Genomic DNA, 20,575 nt, shown 5'->3' with positions numbered 1-20,575 from the left:
ATAGGGTGTTCCTCCGCGTGAAGAGATCGCCTACAAATGACCCACAGGAACTAAGAGTTATAACAAAATGCTGGCAGAGAGAACTTCAGAAAATAAATACTAAAACTCCTTACTCCCCTGAACTGCCCTTAGACTTTCTAAGAGTGCTACCACATGGAGGTATATTTACACGTGGATAAAGGCAGGAGTGACGAAGATATGAGACCTCTTTAAAGATTCAGTATTGCTCCCATTTGAGGAGCTTTGTATTGAACTGACCTCCCGCAAGGAAATTTCTTATTGCACAGAGCACTCACAACAGCACTTGGAACACACTGGAAAATACAGTTCACTGAACCTCCCACATCTCAATGCTGTCAGTACATAGCCCTCTCAGATGGCACGATTAAAACAATGTTCAGCCTGTATCGAGCGTTGCAGGCAGACCTACAGCAACCACTAGAAGGGCTATGCTTCAAGTGGGAGACTGACTTCGGTGTTCCTATCCCGATTAAAGTCTGGGACTCCATCCTAGACAGAATACCCAGGGTCTCGTGCAACTCGCGCTTCAAGCTCATTAATTACTACATCTTACACATGTCATATCTCACCCCAGACAGAGTGAACTGATACTTTCATGCAGAAGACGCAGCTTTCCTATGATATGGGGAGAAGGAAGCTAAATGCACATGTTCTGGTCTTGCCCCATTTTATAGACATATTGGGATGAGTTCACCCACACACTAGGGGAGGTTCTGGATCGAGCGGTACCCCGTCGCCCTGGACACTTCTTATTGGGATGGTTCCCCCACACTCCCGAAACAAAAATTATCAGTAGATTTCAAGACCTGGCGCTTGTATTAGGGCTGCGAGGGAAGGATAATATTGCGAGATGCACAACGAGGCACAGGAAACATTGATGTGGCCAGAGCATGGGGTGTATTGGTGGTTAGTGTATCCAACCCGGAGACTGCTACATCTCGGGGGTTCTCGTCTGGGCCACCCTGAGCTACATAGACTAGTGACACCATGCACTGACAATTGAGCATGCAGCTCCTATCCCACTAGCCCTATACTTGCGCCCTTTGTCTCGAGCCTCAGTGCATGTAATTCTCGTACATTATTAGAGGGTGGATTCCTAGGACAAATATCAGATATCATCAGTTTAATGCGCAGCATTGACCCAGGGGAAGCGGGAGAGGGTTTGAGGGAGGAGGGAAATCAATGTGCTGGTCGTTAATGACTGACAGATGAATAACGACTGTACAGCATCTGTTGATTGATATATAAAATCCCTAAGAACTTTTTTTTTAAAAATGACTTCCCTGTACTTAGATTGTTTTCTTTGCCACATATTCATAATGAACAAGCGTATTAATAAAAAGAAAATGCTTACTGCAGCTCACATGTCGTGATCTAACCAAGACATACCAGAATTCACATGTTTCATTCCATAGGGCAGTTCGTTGTTACACAATGGGGCACGATACTGCTAATATAGTAGGGTTGCAAAGGTTTCCAATGAGAACCTTCGTAGATGTAACTTTTTGTAATAAACTTCATGTCAACATGTAAGTTTACCGTGGGAATCGAGGAAGAAGATGACAGAACATCAGAAGATCTTCCTCCATTGGATGCTTATGACATATTCACCAGTATGTGATCCTGGCTAGAGAGTCACCACATACCCCTTAGCACTTAGTTGTGCTAGCTCGAATTACCAAAAGCTATTGCTAACAGGGATTTTCTTTGACTTCTCCTTACACAGATTGAGGAGACTTTGTCTTTATGCTAATCATAGCTACTGGTATGATTTCCCTCACCCTCTTGCTCATTTACACCTTTGCTACCGCAACTGTCCGGAGTAATTGGCTGAATACAGAAAATCATACACAATTCCCACAGATAAAGAGGTGAGGATAAAGAAGTTCATCAATTGTAATAGTGATCTTGTGATCTATGTACTATTATTAAGAACTATTTTCCCTGTGAAGAGAAGGATCCTTGACCACCTGCTTGCAGTTAGGACCAAGGACCCAAGCTATCCCGTTGCACATCGCCAGCAGCAACAGCACTCCTTGGACACTCATGAGATTTCCTTTTTTGGAATTGATAGGGTGGTGTTAAACAAAAGAGGCGGTGACAGAGAATGCACTCTGATGAGGTAGGAGTCTGAATACATCATCTTACTGAACAATTGATACCCCGGAGGCCTTAACTAGGGCGAAGAGATGCATGTATGCATAGGTTGAGCGTTTGAATAGGATGTTTTCTTTCTGCCTCTCTGTCTCTCTCTGGAGCAACTTCGAGGTGTACATAGAAGTGACCACAGGAGACTGTTTCCTTTCTCTTCTATCGTCCCTTTGCTTTTCTCTTTGTTTATTGCTTTCTTATAGGTCCTTGCCCGTTGCCAGCTATTTCCGTACACCTGTTTGAATATGGCGGCTGCCAATTTCAACATTATTTCTATGAAAGTCATTATTCATTTCTCAGTGAGACTAGATCGAAAAAGCATTTATGTTTTAGTGAATGGCTTTCTGTAATGTTTGTTAATTTATGGTTCACTCAGGAATGCGCATGTGTTTACTTAGGGCGTTGGTTGCTTATCTTGACTCTGTGGTAATTGTTAAGCTTCTTGTTAGTAACCACTTAGCTGATTATTAATTTATATTTATAAGATGAAACAGTACAACAACGAAGATGCTGGTCATTTTGTGTTGTTTCTTATTTACACTGCCACTAGTCATGCAACATGTTATAAATGTAACATTCATAATGTCTGTTTTCATATCTTGTGTGTACCCTTTAACAATCTGTCTCTTTGTGTGAGGGAGAAATTGTGCATTTATTCATTTGTCCGCCACTTGGCGTTGACCATAATATGAACAGTATTGGCACTGCAGCACTGTATGGACAGTGACATACACAATGTTAGCTTGCTGTGTCCTTAACCTATGTTAATCTGCAGATTGGCCTTGTATATATTACATTCGGTTTTGCTTTTGTGTTGTGCTTGTACTAAGATGCCCCGCTGCGTACCAAATGGACTTTATTAATTTGTAATCTACGTTTATTTTGAAATGTGTAACATGCAGATTTCTTCCCACTTCGAACTTGTGAGCATTAAGCACTGTTCGAGCAGTCTTTTCACTGTTTTTGTTAAATTGTTAAGTTCATATGTTTTTATGGCTGATAGTGCACTATTCACGTGTATATGTGGCTTTGACAATGACTAGAAGGTCGAAAAGTGTCAGCCTACCGATTGAACTACTACAGTAATTGACATCCTTGAGCGCCAGCTCTTTCTTTGACGGTTCACTGACATAATATAGAACGACAAAATATAGACTTACCAAAATATAGTCACCAAAATATAGAATGCCAAAATATCGAATTCCTATCTACAAACAGGTAAGTACAAAAATATCGAATCCAAAATATAGTCTGTAAAAAATATAGTCAGTCAAAATATCGAATTTTTTTAAATGTCTTAAAAGTAATTTAAAATTAATGAAATAATAAATATAATTAACTAAAACATACATAAAAATACTCAAATAACCTTAAAATTAATATATAATTAATTTAAGTTATTAATAAACAATGTACGATATTTTACCGCAGGATAGCAGGAGGGTAACATTTAATATTACCACTCCAGCGAGTGCAACAGTAGGGAAAGCATTGGATAGCGTAGGGGTAAAAAATACTATTCCCACTCCAGTGAGTGCAACAGTAGGGAAAGCGTTGGATAGCGTAGGGGTAAAAAATACTATTCCCACTCCAGAGAGTGCAACAGTAGGGAAAGCGTTGGATAGCGTAGGGGTAAAAATTATTATTCCCACTCCAGAGAGTGCAACAGTAGGGAAAGCGTTGGATAGCGTAGGGGTAAAAATTACTATTCCCACTCCAGTGAGTGCAACAGTAGGGAAAGCGTTGGATAGCATAAGGGTAAAAATTACTATTCCCACTCCAGAGAGTGCAACAGTAGGGAAAGCGTTGGATAGCGTAGGGGTAAAAAATACTATTCAAACTCCAGTGAGTGCAACAGTAGGGAAAGCGTTGGATAGCATAAGGGTAAAAATTACTATTCCCACTCCAGAGAGTGCAACAGTAGGGAAAGCGTTGGATAGCGTAGGGGTAAAAAATACTATTCAAACTCCAGTGAGTGCAACAGTAGGGAAAGCGTTGGATAGCATTTTTTTTTAAATCTTTTTTATTGAAGCATAGTAATATGAAGATACGGTACAGTAATACATTGTCGTTATTTATCATACACAGTGATATCCCGCCACTGTACCTTCGCTGCATCTAACATTTTCTTTTTATTACTTAAACAACCCGCTCCTAACTCCCCCCTCCCATTCCTCCCACTACGGCACTGTGAGGTACATTTCCTCCATTGTAGTACGCAGTCTATCTCACGCAAGCACATTATTTGTATCACATCTAGCGCAGGTCCGCTGTGAACATACCTAATAGTCCTACGAATCAACATTTTCTCAGGTCTTGCACCCAGGTACTTGTGTAACAGATTGTATGTAGGCGCGCCAACATCAAAACACTATCAACTCCCTTCTATAGAGGTGTCAGATGTATCACTTCCCCTCCCTCAAAGGACCCCATTAGAGTATTCCAGTCTAGTGAGATAGGGTTCTTTCTGAGTCCCCTGCGCTCTTCCCTTTGTAGTGTCATACCTTCTGCCTTACCCCATCGCAGCATTTCCGCCCTCCATATCTCTGGGCCTGGCGGTCTCAAGCGTTGGATAGCATAAGGGTAAAAATTACTATTCCCACTCCAGAGAGTGCAACAGTAGGGAAAGCGTTGGATAGCGGGAGGGTAAAAATTACTATTCCAACTCCAGAGCATGCAACAGTAGGGAAAGCGTTGGATAGCGTAGGGGTAAAAATTACTATTCCCACTCCAGAGAGTGCAACAGTAGGGAAAGCGTTGGATATTGGAAGGGTAAAAATTACTATTTCCACTCCAGAGAGTACAACAGTAGGGAAAGCATTGGATAGCGTAGGGGTAAAAATTACTATTCCCACTCCAGAGAGTGCAACAGTAGGGAAAGCGTTGGATAGCGTAGGGGTAAAAAATACTATTCCCACTCCAGAGAGTGCAACATGAGGGAAAGCGTTGGATAGCGGGAGTGTGAAAATTACTATTCCCACTCCAGATAGTGCAACAGTAGGGAAAGCTTTGGAAAGCATAGGGGTAAAAATTACTATTCCCACTCCAGAGGGTGCAACAGTAGGGAAAGCGTTGGATAGCGTAGGGGTAAAAAATACTATTCCCACTCCAGAGAGTGCAACAGTAGGGAAAGCGTTGGATAGCGGGAGGGTGAAAATTACTATTCCCACTCCAGTGAGTTTAACAGTAGGGAAAGTAATGATTTTATATATTATTAAAAATTAATTAAATATCAATACCAATAAAACATTAATTGGAATTAATAACCAATTTATTATTATGTAATAATTAATTAGAAATACAACTACATATTAGTTATTACAAATTAATAACCTATTCATAATTATTTAACAACTAATTAATTTTCAATAACAAAAACGAATTAATAATAAAAATTAATACCAATTAAAAATTAACAGTAAATTAATTATCAATACACAAAAAGTATTTTTAATATGTAATTAATTACAATTACATTACTTCCCACCCTATTCCCCTATAAACCCACATCCCACTACAGAAAATACATTAATACAATTATCATAATTATCAAATATTTAATTAATACAAAATAATTACCAATTAATAAAAATTAATTGCCAATTAATAGAAATTAATTACCAATTAAAAATGTATTAACAATACATTTAAAATCAATACCAATAAATGAAAAAAATTATTTACTTAATTACAATTAAATTACTTCCCACCCTATTCCCCTATAAACCCACAACCCGCTACAGAAAATAAATTTAGAAAATTAACATAATTAACAATTAATCAATTAATACAAATTAATTGGCAATTAAGAAAAATTAATTACCAATTAAAAAATAACAATGAATTCAAAATGAATACCAATAAATAATTAACAATATTTAATTAATTACAATTAAATTACTTCCCACCCTATTCCCCTATAAACCCACAACCCGCTACAGAACTAAAAAGCAAAATTTAATTAAAAATTAATAATAATTGCTAAAAATTAATATTTAATTTTATATAATTAAATTACTTCCCACCCTATTCCCCTATAAACCCTTAACCCGCTATAGAATTAAATTACGCAAAAATTAAATAACATAAAATTCATTACTTAAAATACATTAAACATACATTATAAAATTAATATACACTTTTCACACATATACTAACATACAAAACACTTTAAAAAAATTGATATTATTAAAAAATCGATATATTTAATGCCTATATTGTATACTTCGATATTTTGACTTCTATATTTTGAAAATCGATATTACTTACCTTAAATTCGATATTTTTAACCACTATATTGTGTCCATTCGATATTTTGTCCATTCTATTTTTTTACTTCGATATTATGTCCATTCTATATTTTGGAATCGATATTATGACTGTTTACCTTCTTGGACCTATGGCGTCAGAGGTTCTTATTTATGTAGAGCGGGTTGGGCTCCCACTGCCGAGCACTGCCCCTCTGCAGTGGATGTGATCAAGTATCAAACAGTAAGTAGTGATTCTAATGCCTCTACAAATGCAAAAAAAAGTTGACAATGGTAAAATTACTCCCAAAAAAATGCATTTTGATTATCATTGACACTGAACTAGCTCACGAAGTAAAGACAAAGCGAAAAGGACTCTGTTCTTGTTTAAGTCAACTCGTTGTCAAAGACTCTCCGCTTAAATGGTTGAACGGGGGAACAGTCACTGCTTTGAAACTACTTGATGAAAACAGGCAATGTAACCCAGTGTACTAGTCCTCAACCTCATAAAGTGTCAAAATCTACATACAGTCACACCAAAAAGAACAAAAAATCTCACACCACTGCCACACATTCCCATCCTAAAATATAATTCAAGAAAAAACAGAACTAGTGCCTCAGTAACAAGGTTAAACAAAAACGATGGATTTAGGCCCAGATCTCTGTACTGGGGTGAATGTATGACAATGTTCTGCATTCTGCCCATCACCTGTTGTTTTTGCCTTTGTCGCCCCGAGTGGGATGGGTATGCTCAGACGTGAGTCCCATGCTCTCCACACCACTGGAGTCAAGCTATCCAGGCTGATGACGGCTGATAGCCAGTACCCGGTCCTTGGATGCTTGATTCCGGTCCAGGAAAGACGTGGCTTGGCATTTCGGGCTGGACTTTTCCCATGAGGCACAGGGTCAAGGCTGATTTGCATATGGCCATGTCTGACCTGGGGTGGTGTGGAGTGCATAAAAACGATGGATTTAGGCCCAGATCTCTGTACTGGGGTGAATGTATGACAATGTTCTGCATTCTGTCCATCACCTGTTGTTTTTGCCTTTGTCGCCCCGAGTGGGATGGGTATGCTCAGACGTGAGTCCCATGCTCTCCACACCACTGGAGTCAAGCTATCCAGGCTGATGACGGCTGATAGCCAGAAACCGGTCCTTGGATGCTTGATTCCGATCCAGGAAAGACGTGGCTTGGCAGTTCGGGCTGGACTGTTCCCATGAGGCACAGGGTAAAGGCTGATTTGCATATGGCCATGTCTGACCTGGGGTGGTGTGGAGTGCATAAAAACGATGGATTTAGGCCCAGATCTCTGTACTAGGGTGAATTTATGACAATGTTCTGCATTCTGTCCATCACCTGTTGTTTTTGCCTTTGTCGCCCCGAGTGGGATGGTTATGCTCAGACGTGAGTCCCATGCTCTCCACACCACTGGAGTCAAGCTATCCAGGCTGATGACGGCTGATAGCCAGAAACCGGTCCTTGGATGCTTGATTCCAGTCCAGGAAAGACGTGGCTTGGCAGTTCGGGCTGGACTGTTCCCATGAGGCACAGGGTCAAGGCTGATTTGCATATGGCCATGTCTGACCTGGGGTGGTGTGGAGTGCAAAAAAACGATGGATTTAGGCCCAGATCTCTGTACTGGGGTGAATGTATGACAATGTTCTGCATTCTGTCCATCACCTGTTGTTTTTACCTTTGTCGCCCCGAGTGGGATGGGTATGCTCAGACGTGAGTCCCATGCTCATGCTCTCCACACCACTGGAGTCAAGCTATCCAGGCTGATGACGGCTGATAGCCAGATACCGGTCTAGGAAGCTTGATTCCGGTCCAGGAAAGACGTGGCTTGGCAGTTCAGGCTGGACTGTTCCCATGAGGCACAGGGTCAAGGCTGATTTGCATATGGCCATGTCTGACCTGGGGTGGCGTGGAGTGCAAAAAAACGATGGATTTAGGCCCAGATCTCTGTACTGGGGTGAATGTATGTCAATGTTCTGCATTCTGTCCATCACCTGTTGTTTTTGCCTTTGTCGCCCCAAGTGGGATGGGTATGCTCAGACGTGAGTCCCATGCTCTCCACACCACTGGAGTCAAGCTATCCAGGCTGATGACGGCTGATAGCCAGAAACCGGTCCTTGGATGCTTGATTACGGTCCAGGAAAGACATGGCTTGGCAGTTCGGGCTGGACTGTTCCCATGAGGCACAGGGTCAAGGCTGATTTGCATATGGCCATGTCTGACCTGGGGTGGTGTGGAGTGCAACAAAACGATGGATTTAGGCCCATATCTCTGTACTGGGGTGAATGTATGACAATGTTCTGCATTCTGTCCATCACCTGTTGTTTTTGCCTCAGTAACAAGGTTAGCATAAAAGCTAGTCTGGTAAAAACTGAGCCTGTGGTCTCCTACAACAAGTTAACTGAACAAAACAGAAGAGAAAGAGAGCAGGAACTAATCAGACTGATGGAGTCCAAAGAGATTGTCTGTTAAGAACAGGGGCTACCACAGATTTTAAATTATGAGGTTTAAACCTGCAGTGAGCAATTACCAAGATAAAATATGACACAACAAAGGGCCACTCAATGTTCCTTTCAGATTTGTGATGGGCAAGAGTTACTGTGAGTGACAGAGGCGTTTCTTGCTTCCATCAGTTTTGAAAAAACTACTCTAAGAGAGTAGAACAATTATTTCAAAAGGGACCAACCTACGTATATAATATGGGCCAAAGATGGTAAAACTGATAGAGAAGACAGCTTTTTTACATGTCTTCATCTCTGTTTTATTTCAAGAAAAGTACATAGATAGTAGTCCAGAGTGTTCAGTGACAACAATTATTAATGTAATTGTCTGAATGGCTTTACTTGAATAGAAGCATGGTGAAAGAATGCCCATTACAAAGATGTCTGCATTTTTCCATCTCAAACAAATCTGACAGGGGACACTGTGGATGGTAGTAGACATCTAAAGTATTCTTTAAAGAAGTCCAACCAGTTGAGGAGGCACACATCAGTAGAAAAGGGACATGCAGTTACCTTCACTAAATAAAATCAACAGGTGCAGTTGCAGCCAATCAGACTGATGCAAGGCATGTGGTAAAATATGTGCTTCGATCAGACCCATCAATCGAGCTGCACTCCTACAGCCACAGGTCGGAGCTATTCTCTCTTTCAAGCAGAATGACAGGTTAATTACAAATGGTGATCTGTCTCCACAGCTTTAGTGTATTCAAGCCCCCAAAGGTGCCTCACTGCATCTATTTTGAGTGTCTCAACATTTACAGCTCCAACGCCCAGTGTGCACTATGCTTTAAGTAAAGTCCACATTTGTAAAGCGCACAATCACCCGTAAGGGTCTCTAGGCGCTGGGGGGCCGTCTGGAAGATTAAGCGAGCTATTGCCCAGAGTCACATGGTGCTGGGCTAACCTGCCGCCGGAGCCGGGGATCGAACCGTGGTCCCCAGATTCCAGCGTCAGGCGCCCTGGCCGCGGCGCCACACCTCTCCCACCATGCTTTGGAGTGCAAGGGCCTTGCCCATCCATGATAACTTTCCTTGGCCCAGTCTTAAGATCCTGTGTAAAGGTGTTTACCTTGTTGCTTCATATGCTAATAAGTAGAACCAATTGTATGGGTGCTAATTTGAGCATGTGTCCCTCCCTTCTAAATAATTGGCTGGGGTGTTGGCCTAGTAACAACAGTTTTGTACTATGCTTACAAAATATCTACTTGTTGTCAGGTCCGTAGTACAGAGGGTTGTAAAATGGGTATGAACTGGTGGATGAGTAGATAGGTTGATTAATGAAAGTAGTAAATGCCCAAGGAAATAGGAGAGAAGTAGTCTAAATGGGTGTGGTTGGATTGTATATGTTATGTAATTTAAAAAGAGGGTGGTATGATAAGATAGGGGCCTAGTTGCAAAGGCGTTTGAGAATGTAAAAACGTACTCCTATAGTACTCTTAAATAAATTTCCGAATAGGTCCTGAAACAGCCAATATCAATTCGTAAAAGTACCGAGGTCGGTTCTATTTGTATTAACTGCAAATTAATAACCCTGTTTTAGATATTTTAGGGCTGATTCAAAATTAAGAGGACATGGTACAATGCACGAGTTACAACACGTTACAAGACCCTACCATTCTTTCTAACCTACGTCCGATTTCTCTTCTTCCTGCCATCTGCAAGATTACAGAATCTTTTGCCAATAAACAACTTATGGGATTTTTGGCAGAAAATGACATTTTACATCCTTGTCAAGCAGGTTTCAGGACCCACCATTCCACTGAATCCGCACTTCTGTCATCCACCGAAACCATTCGTGCTGCATTGGATCAGGGCAAACACGCTGTCCTGATCCCATTAGATCTCTCTGCAGCATTCGACACGGTATCCCATGTTATCCTTTTACAACGCCTCTCTAACGTAGGCATAGCAGGAACCGTGTTCGAATGGTTTAAAAATTATCTAGCACAGAGGCGCCAGATTGTAAGGTTAGGCGACTTTTCTTCTGAAGAAAAAACTATCAAAACAGGGGTCCCGCAGGGCTCTAGTTTAAGCCCTACCCTATTCAACCTTTATATGGTTCCCCTATTACATCTGATTTCTTCCTATAACATCAGTACGGTCGCCTACGCTGACGACACCCAGCTTGTTCTGACTCTCGACAAAAACCAATCTAATGCAGAACAATTACTGAAAGAATGTCTGTCAGCAACCTTTAAATGGATGTCAGATAACCATCTGAAGTGTAACTCGTCAAAAACAGAAATCATTCCTTTTGGACCCAATAATTATTTCTCGCCACAGGATTGGTGGCCTGAAAAGGCAGAAGCCCCCCCCCCCCCAATACCATCAATGCTGCTCGAAACCTAGGCATAAAGTTAGATAACACTCTGACTTTTAACCAACAAGCCAAGGAAGTAGCAGGGGTTTGCTTCGGCATCATTAGGAGCCTTAGAAAATGTTTTGATCTTCTTCCTTTGAGGGCAAGACGTACGGTAGCTGTTGCTCTTATAACATCTAGGCTGGACTATTGCAATAGCCTATATGCAGGACTTAATAAATCAGCCCTGCATAAACTCCAAATGGTCCAGCATGCATCTGCCAGACTGGTCCTCAGATTGCCCAGGAAGTCTTCGGCTTCTACAGCTCTTGATGCATTACACTGGCTCCCAATACATAAGCGCATACTTTTTAAAGTTCTTACCATTACCTACAGAGCCTTTTACCATCATGGCCCACTGTATCTGCGCAAACACTTCAAACAATACCACCCATCAAGATCACTCAGGTCCTCTACAGGTAACCTTCTCCATGTCCCCAGGTTCAAATTGGCAACCAGAGGAGGAAAATCCATTGCAGTCCTTGGCGCAAGAGCGTGGAACAAACTCCCCCCTCTCCTGTGTCAATCAACCACTGAACTTAAATTCAGAAAACTTTTAAAAACATGGATTTATTCTTTGCCAAACTCCGAATGCATGGGACTCATATGATGTGCTTTATTGACAGGTAGGCTTTCTTCCATCTACTACCTGCTGTCTTTCAGGAATCCAAGCGCCAAGATACTTCCTGGAGTAGTAGTGCGCTATATAAGCTCTATCTCACATCACATCACGTGTCATTACAACAAATTTTGTACAACGTGAAGTCTATTACAACACATGTCGATACAACGCATGTCATTACAACGCATAATCCATTACAACGCAATTACTATTCTAACTCTGCTGGGGTATTACTTTGGGGGATGCAGTGTCATGGATTTTGCGATATAATGTCATGCGTTGTAATGGATTTTGTGCCGTAATAAATTGTTGTAATGACATGCGATGTAACACGTGCGTTATAAACGATGTTTCCCATTCAAAATGGCAGGTAAGAGTATTTAAAAGAGAATTACAGGGGTACATTTTAACGTACTCCAAAATGCTTTTGTGAATAGGCCTCGTGTTATGTTGGAAATGTAATATGCTTGTAACTATGACTTATTGAAGACTTAGATATTTTTTTATGTAATTGTTTATTTGCAGCAGTCTTTCTCAGTCTGAGACTTCCAACATACCTGCTTTCTCACACTGGGGTTCAAACTTATTAAGGAAGGTGAATAGCGGAAATGAAAGCAAGGCAGTTCTTCTAGCCCACATTCACTCGCTCGCCAACAGATTAACAAAGTACTCTGTCTCACAAAGGGGCACTTAGAGAATCACCTCTCTGCAGTGAGATATAATGATACTCTTCATGTCCCACTAACCGCTGTGCAAACCAATACCACATATGGATCCGAAGAATACACTACACCGCACCACCATAACTGGTGAACAAAATCATAGCAGAGGAAAAAAGGTGCTTGCTTTAACATTTGTCTCACTACTTGAACTATGTAGCGCGATTGTTTAAGTGCTGCGGATCAGACACAACTTCCCCTCGAAGCAGCAGCAAAACTGCAGATATTATTATGAAAAGCGTTTCAAGTCTACATTGATGACCTGATCATGTAATGTGTGGTTCATAGTGAGTGTCTACTATCATTCCACAAGAAGGTATAAAGATGCATTTGTCTAAATATTCATTCCAAGTGTAGGCAAAAGTTGACTTTGGTAATATAAAATGAAGTGTCACGTGGTTTTCTGTCATGGAGAAAAGCCCTCTTCTATAATGAAGCGAGAAAGAAAAAGACCAGTACACCAAAGTCAACTCGAAACTTAGGTACACACAACAACTTTTTAAAAAATGATATCCTCATAGGCAATACTTTTCTTCACTCTGGGATTAAACAGTGTAGAACGAAACAGAATAGAAGTTTGTAATCTCCCCAAGAGGCGGTGGGGGCAAACTTAGTAATTATTTACAACTCTCGAAATGACAGATGTGCTTTATAGATCAATATAAAAAAACAAGCTTATAGAAGATGCTAAACGTAAATAAAAAAGGAACTTGGACATATAATACAACCACACCAAACATGTCTTACCACCCTGGTGTCTTTAATGATTGCTCTATTTTCTTCAGACGGGGCTAACTAATTTATTATATAGTTTTAATATTGCTACTGAACGCTGGGTGACCACGACACATAAATTGATCAAAATGTGCTGAGATTGTACTATGCCTGTGGAAGTCTCCATTAATAAGCCACAAACATTCGGGGGAGGGGGAAGTGTAACAGTAGGAAACTGAAATTGAATTGTTGCACAACTGTATAAAATATTTAACTTAAGGCACGTAAAGAACGATTCCTTCCAGAATGGAAGAATTAACAGAAGTTACGGATTCCAAGGGCCAAGGAGTGTTCATATTTTGTAACCGTTTAATAAAAACGTTAAATTAACACATACATATTTAAGGACTACCATGATTATGTCAAAAATGACTGTGCTAATTTCGTGAAAGGCTTACTGGTTTGTGATGATAAGAGATTAATCGGATCCACTTTGACAAAGAAAATGTTTCAAGAAAGAAATGCTTCCTTTCGAAATGATGCTTGTCTGAACGAAGTTCCAAATGAAAGTATTGCTGCCCCATTACTGAATAGGATTTCATTATTAAAACTGACCTCTTCCCCTAGATTGGTGCCAGAGAACACTCGAATACAGACAAGCAAGCAGCAATTATCGTGGAAACTGTTTTCTACTCGCCAGTAGGCAGCTTTTACATTTTTACACTGCTTCAATAGTAGATGTTGCTGGAAAAGGGAACTACATATGCCTACTCGGTTACTCAAGCAGCAAACTACTGTTGATGACTAGATGAAATTTAGAAGACTGGCCGAACCGCCTATTAGTTGCATTAGTTGAACCTTCTACCACAGAATCATCTTACAGATCTGTTAGAAGAACAGCAGAGCTATCTCTGTAGTCATGTGAAGCAAAAAAACGTTGCCTGTATAAATATGTAGACCGATGGCTAGGGTTACTTACTGATTGCGTGTCTACAGTGTCACATTGTAGAAACAGACTAGATATCTTACAAGATGCAGGACCTTCCAAAATGTGAATCTCAGATTAAAACCTTAGAAAGGCCAACTCATCAATTCACCACTTGGCGACATATGAAATGGAGTCTCTTTGCAACATAGTCTTTTTGTTTACTAGATGTTAGCTCAAGAATGCTTGGTTAACATATTATTATGGATTTGCCTGTGATGATAGCACTGCTATTAATCCTTGTCGGTGGTGATATAGTGTCACACCAATCTACTTATTGTACTCTGTTAAAAATGTGAATACCATTGTCATTCACCCTAGCGGGACAACCTACAATACTGGGACAGCTATTGTGTTGTTTTCTCACAGCCAAGCTTGTAAGTTTTAAAAAACAAAATAAAACTATTTGGAACAAAAAGAAGAATGGCTGATTAACTGGCAGAATTTAGGATGCAACCGCCCATAAAATGTCACTGTTTTGCATTCCTGATTCGAATGAACAAGCGCCACTGGGCACCAATTTTCACTCTGATTTAATGCAAGGTAATGGAGAATGCGTCAAGTGGAACACCACTTCTCAATATCTCCTTTACACAAAAGCCACACCACACTGGGATTTACCAAGTTCCACTATAGATCTTACTATTGGTTGTAAAATGCATACAGAAGGAGCCCTTACTGACATTTGCATGTCACTGCTTCAACTGGAACTCAATAAAACAACAAAGTGAAGAGCGACTCATTTTTTTCAACATAGTAAAATATCCATTATTCAGTCACTTACAATTACAAATCCATGCACATTTGGGTTCATTAATAAACTACTATCACATACATAAAGGAGTATTTCTTTGAAAATAAAGTATAAGCTCAACGCATATTTTGAAATCTGCAAGTTTTTAGCCATATACATTCTCAATAGTTAAATATATGCACAAAAAATAGCTGGGGTATAAGATGTTATTTTATTAGTCTGCAATGAAGCATATGGCGAGTAGACAGTCAAGCCAACGTTGCAAATCTATTTGGTAGTTTAAGAGTCCGTGCAAAAAAAAACATTAAAGGTTGATGTCTGATCATACGTAGAAAGTGCACAGCAAACAACAAAAGTTTAAACTCTTCTGGGGACCTTCGTTTATTTAAGATATGCGAAAACGACTAACTTCGATCCCCAGCTCCCCTCCGCCAAATATTATTTCATGCTGCTTCAATTATGCTCGCCAGAACTTCACTAATGTATATCCCTGACTTTTTGGCATGAAGTCCAGAGTAGGTGGGGATGGGTGAGCTGCCAAAACATTACTGTGTTGTACGAATTAAATACGTTTTCCTCTCGGATCAGTGTATTCACTGTTCCTGGCTTCCTGTCATATTTAACAAAGAGGATTCCTTTAAACACATCTTAACCCACAGCAACATTGTCTTAGCCTTATTCATAATGTGAATTGTGACATTGGTAGGCAAAAGAGAACAAATAGCAACAATTCTATAAATACAGTATTAATGTAAATCCACACGAAGAGCACTCTAAATATTTCTTAAAATAAGAAAACGTAAAGAATGAAATAACCAAAAAACTGAGTTAAACTATACATAATTCATTTGAACTACCCTGCAAATTTAGAGCGGAAAGTAAATGTTTTCAAATGGAAAAAATATTGCTACTCACATGAACTGGATGTACCTCTCCTTATTTCGGCGACAACACCTCTGTATTTCTTGATGCAGCAATTTAAAATATTTACTACCAGACGGTACCTAATTTTAGGTTTTAAGTGCCTTAACAGCTCCATGAAATATGATCAGCAGCTGCAAAGTGGGACTCCACAGCGTGCACTGAAGCTCGGTCGCCAGCATGGTTTCGGAGGTGCAATCCCTCCCAGCCCCACACTCACTGGCCTACCCTCTCTTCCAGTGAGGCACAAATAACGGGAATCCCGCAAAACACCGCAATCGAGTCACGCAACTCGCGGAAGCATTGGCAACAGCAATATTGAGAGCAGGGTACGGGCTTCGCCGTGTGATGCCCGTTCCGGCGGCTGTGTTAAGAGCCGAGGGACCGCTCTGTGCTGGTTTGGGGCCACCTCGCAGCAAGTGATCGCATTTCTCATTATTAGCATAACTAAAGATGAACGTGTGTCACAGCGGACTTCTGATCTACCCCGTCTCAGCTGTGGCACCTCTGCCTCCCATGTAAACAAACGCTGGCAGATCGCAGGCACATCACATCTCACGTTCACAGCGTGCACGAGTGATGTTGCGAGGTTTTTTTTGTGTGTACTTTTTTATTGCTCAAACCATCCTAGCCCCCCCGGTTGGAATCCTAAACAAAATAAATGCAAGGGTTGCTTTCTTGGCACGATCGCTTGGGTTTGCCTACTTCGGGTACTAAAGTTCGTCCATAATTTGCGCAAAACTCATCTCAAAGAGTATGAACTTTAAAACAAACAACATTTATTGAGGAAGACCTGTTATTTTGTATACCATATGAGGACATACCTGCTGATCGTTACATGCACCGCAGGAACACACCAGAAACATGCTTTCGTCTGACACAGGATCGCAAATAGGATAATGGTCGGGAAAGCGTGGTTAAAATCATGCCTAGGTTGCGTGCACCTAGCAACGTTAAATGCAATCTATGCGAAAACTCCCGCATCAAGCGGAGGGGGGAGGGTTCCCCAAAGTGGATCTTACCTCCCGCCTCCCGACAGAAGATCTTAAAAATCCGATTGCCTCAACTTTGGTTTCCAGAGTATCCGACTTCAACATATGGAGCAGCGAGAGGCAGTGGGAAAGCTACTTCGAAGTGATTGACAAGCTATGGTACGGCACGGGGCGGGGCTTAGGAGTTGGGGTCCGCCTCACCTATCCTGCGATTGGTTGGTTAAAAGAAATATCTCGCCCCGGAAAAGAGAGCCCTCAAGCAACCGCCCCTTATTCTACTGCCCCGGAAGAGGCAAATCAATAGCCAAACTCACGTGGGTCGGTGCTCCAGGCAGCTCACACTTGCTTTCTTCGTTTGCTTGCTTAGTCCTTGTTGCCGCCTGGACAGGCTGAATTGTTAGCGCTCCCGGCTCTGTAGAGGGAGCAGAGCAGGCGTCCGACGCCGCACTCCTGGGACCTGCGAGCAGCAGTTAAAGAGCACAGGGTGGGAACACTGTCACCCTCTCGTTCTTTGAGCTGTGCTTGCGGCGGTGCCAGGCTGCCAGGCGTGGAAGGGGGTGGGTGGAATGCCCCAGACAGCCCGGACTTATAGGGAAGCCCTATTTTTTTTTTAAAGCAAAAACGGACTGAATTTTGCCTGTCTCCTGCCTGAAATTGCCTCTGCTTCGATAGAAATCAACAGGGAAAAAAACATAACCCCAATCCTATAAATAGACTGACAAGTTGGGGACCTATCACAGTAACTGTCCTCTCGAAATCCCAGCCAGATTATTGGGGCTGCGTGTCTATAAAACGGATCTCTGTATAACCTGTAGGTTGCAAATGCCAATGATGTTAGTCTTAATTAAGGGACCTTGTCTGTAATATCTTGTGCCATATAAGTAGTTGCTGGTTAACAGAGCCTAACACTAATTGACCATATATCATTTTCAAATGTGCCTGTTTTGCGTTAAGGGATTCTCACCTGCTTCTCTTATCCATTGTCTTTGTGTTATAAATTCCTGGGTGAATTCAGGGATAACTAAGTTAAAAGTGTCCCAAATCACGCTAATGCCATCTGTGCCTTGATTGAGTCGGATGTATTCATTGATCTGAGTCTTCAGTTCAGTTGTGTATTGTTTTTCCTATACTAGGAGCTTGGGAAAGGTCATGTCCGAGTTGTAGGTAATCTAGTTCAAATTCAAAATTAGTCTTTATTCGATAATTTTTCAATCATAAAAAGACATTTTACAATTAAAAGTTGTTTTTGTTACCACCCACACCCCACAAGAAGCAATATCCACAATGAGTCAAATACAAAACAAATCCTAACTCATCCTATTTACATATTTACATACTCTTAAATATATAGTATTAAAACAGTTATAAAACATTATAAAAACTAATTTCATCAATACAATGTATATCAGTTACTTATGCAGTATTCAAAACATGTCACTTGCTAAATACAATCTGCAAATTTAAGTGGCAGGGTTTGATGACTATCCTTAGGGTTACTCCAGGCTCGTTTTGCGTGCCCGGATTATCCACATCCAGTGGAGAAATTTCGACATGGCTATAACGACAGGCTGGGAAGTATCAGTTCTTAAAATCCTAACAGCCTCGTTTGCTGATTTTAAGCCCAACTGGGCACAAATCGGTTTTAACCATGATCGCCTAGGAGCATTATATTCGGGACAAGCAAACAACACATGTCCAATGTTTTCCTTATGATCAGGACAAAAGGGGCAGCATGGAGATTGGTTCTTATACCATTTTTCAGTTAGGGCATTTAGCGGTAGTGTCCCCACCCTCAATTGGTGATATCTCCTCCTATCACCTGGGATGGTAATCCAATCCCAGTAAGGTTCAAGGGCCGGTGCATGCTTGAGTTCTAAGAATTCTCTGGTAAAGGATCGATCAATACATTTTCCAAAGCTCTTAGACTCAATCATGCTCCAATACAAATCTCGGAATATTTTTTTGGGTGGGAAAACATTATTTACAGGGTCATCCCACAGTTGAGATAATCCCATAGCCCTATATATATTTTTTACCTCTCTCATCCATGCTATTTTGTGTCTAGTGTCCTGAGTTCTAACCTCAAGGAAGCCTTGGGCATACTGGGAGAGTGCTGGGGTTAGCCACAACCTCCTCCAGTAGGCCACTGATCTGTACTTGGCCATATCATCAAAACTGTGGAATCCCAGATCATAATTTAGGGGTAGCAAAGGGGTTGACATTGGTAGGCCAGTAATGTTGCGGAGAAATTTATTTTGTGCTACCGTCAACTTTGTAAGGTTACTAGGCCCCCAGAGTTCTGCCCCGTATAAAACCGCCGCTCCTACCTTTGCTTTATACATTTTTAGAACCGGACTTATAGGTTTGGAGTGTGAGGAAAATAATTCCTTAGTAAGGACTCCTGTCAGTTGAGCATGCCTTGAGGCTAGCTCATTAGTGTGTTGTTTCCAATCTAAGTTATACGACAGGGTAATACCAAGGTACTTAAAAACCTGGGTTTGTTAAAGTTGAACTCCATCCATAACAGCCTTCCCTCTAATATGTTTCCGGTTGTGCAAGACCATAAATTTGGTTTTACTAGTATTAATAACAAGACCATGGTCTGCACAGAACGATTCAAAAACTCCAATAGCCCTCTGTAGGCCCTGTTGAGTCTTAGATATCAACAGGGTATCGTCCGCAAACATCAACAGGGGGATCAGTCTTCCTGCCAACTTCGGGGCATCTGTAGGTTGTTGTTCGAAGTACCTGATCACCCTGTCGATGTATAGCGAGAAGAGCGTTGGTGCTAGGACGCATCCTTGGCGTACTCCCTTTGCAATGGGAAATTTATCAGTGACACTGCCCTGCTGATTCCAGCGAACTTGCGCAAAATTATTCTCATGCATTCTAATAAGCAAGGACAAAATTTCATTTGGAATGCCCTGTTCTTGTAGAGCATTCCACAGCTTGGGGCGGGGAACTAAATCAAATGCAGATTTTAAATCTACAAAGGCTGCAAAAAGCATCCCCCCCCCTAGTAAAACAACACGCCAGTAAATTAACACAAATCTAAAAACTTGATCAATAGTACTAGTGTGGCTTCGAAAACCAGCTTGTAGGGGAGACAAGATGTCCTGATCGTCAATCCATCCATGAATGCGCTGCAGTAAGAGCCTCGCTAATACTTTTTGGATACATGCGATGAGGCTAATAGGCCTGTAGTTGCCTGGATCCGAGCATGCCCCCTTTTTAAAGATGGGGATTATCTCGGCTCCCTTCCAGGTCTCAGGAATAGACGAGCCCCTCGCAATACCATTGGCTAGCAGCTGGATGTAGGTAGCCCATAAATCTTTATCATGTAAAAACAGGTCTGCAGGGACAAAATCCAATCCTGGAGCTCGAGCTTTGGGTATATTATTTAATGTTTTTAGGACGTCGGCTTTAGAAAAGTGTAAGTGGCTCATAGTGGTGTTTACAGGAGCCACACACTCTTTTTCTTCTCTATCCTCAGCAGCAAACTGGGTAGAATAATGAGAAACCCATGCTTCTGGTGACACATGGTTCATGGGTTCACCTCTTTTGGCCCCCCTTT

General features: G+C 41.2%; 1 protein-coding gene across 10 annotated transcripts in view; it reads right to left on the bottom strand.

Annotated features, from left to right (window-relative positions):
• The window catches only part of LOC144763243 (protein phosphatase EYA4), a 645,968-nt gene extending 628,808 nt beyond the window's left edge, over positions 1 to 17,160 (bottom strand). For 6 of the 10 annotated variants that reach the window (XM_078648660.1, XM_078648668.1, XM_078648666.1 and 3 more), the window contains exon 1: positions 17,032 to 17,159. The gene's annotated coding sequence lies outside the window, so the exon portion shown is untranslated. Of the gene's footprint in view, positions 1 to 16,003; positions 16,322 to 16,833; positions 16,975 to 17,031 lie in introns of those variants that run through there. The other 4 variants (XM_078648664.1, XM_078648663.1, XM_078648662.1 and 1 more) reach the window with 4 other exon arrangements.
• Positions 17,161 to 20,575: the final 3,415 nt, after the last annotated feature.

The sequence above is a fragment of the Lissotriton helveticus genome, chromosome 6, assembly GCF_964261635.1.
Source record: "Lissotriton helveticus chromosome 6, aLisHel1.1, whole genome shotgun sequence".
In the NCBI taxonomy this organism is placed as follows: domain Eukaryota; kingdom Metazoa; phylum Chordata; class Amphibia; order Caudata; family Salamandridae; genus Lissotriton; species Lissotriton helveticus.
The sequence above is the reverse complement of the archived record's forward strand: the minus strand, read 5'-3'. Positions and strand labels throughout refer to the sequence as shown.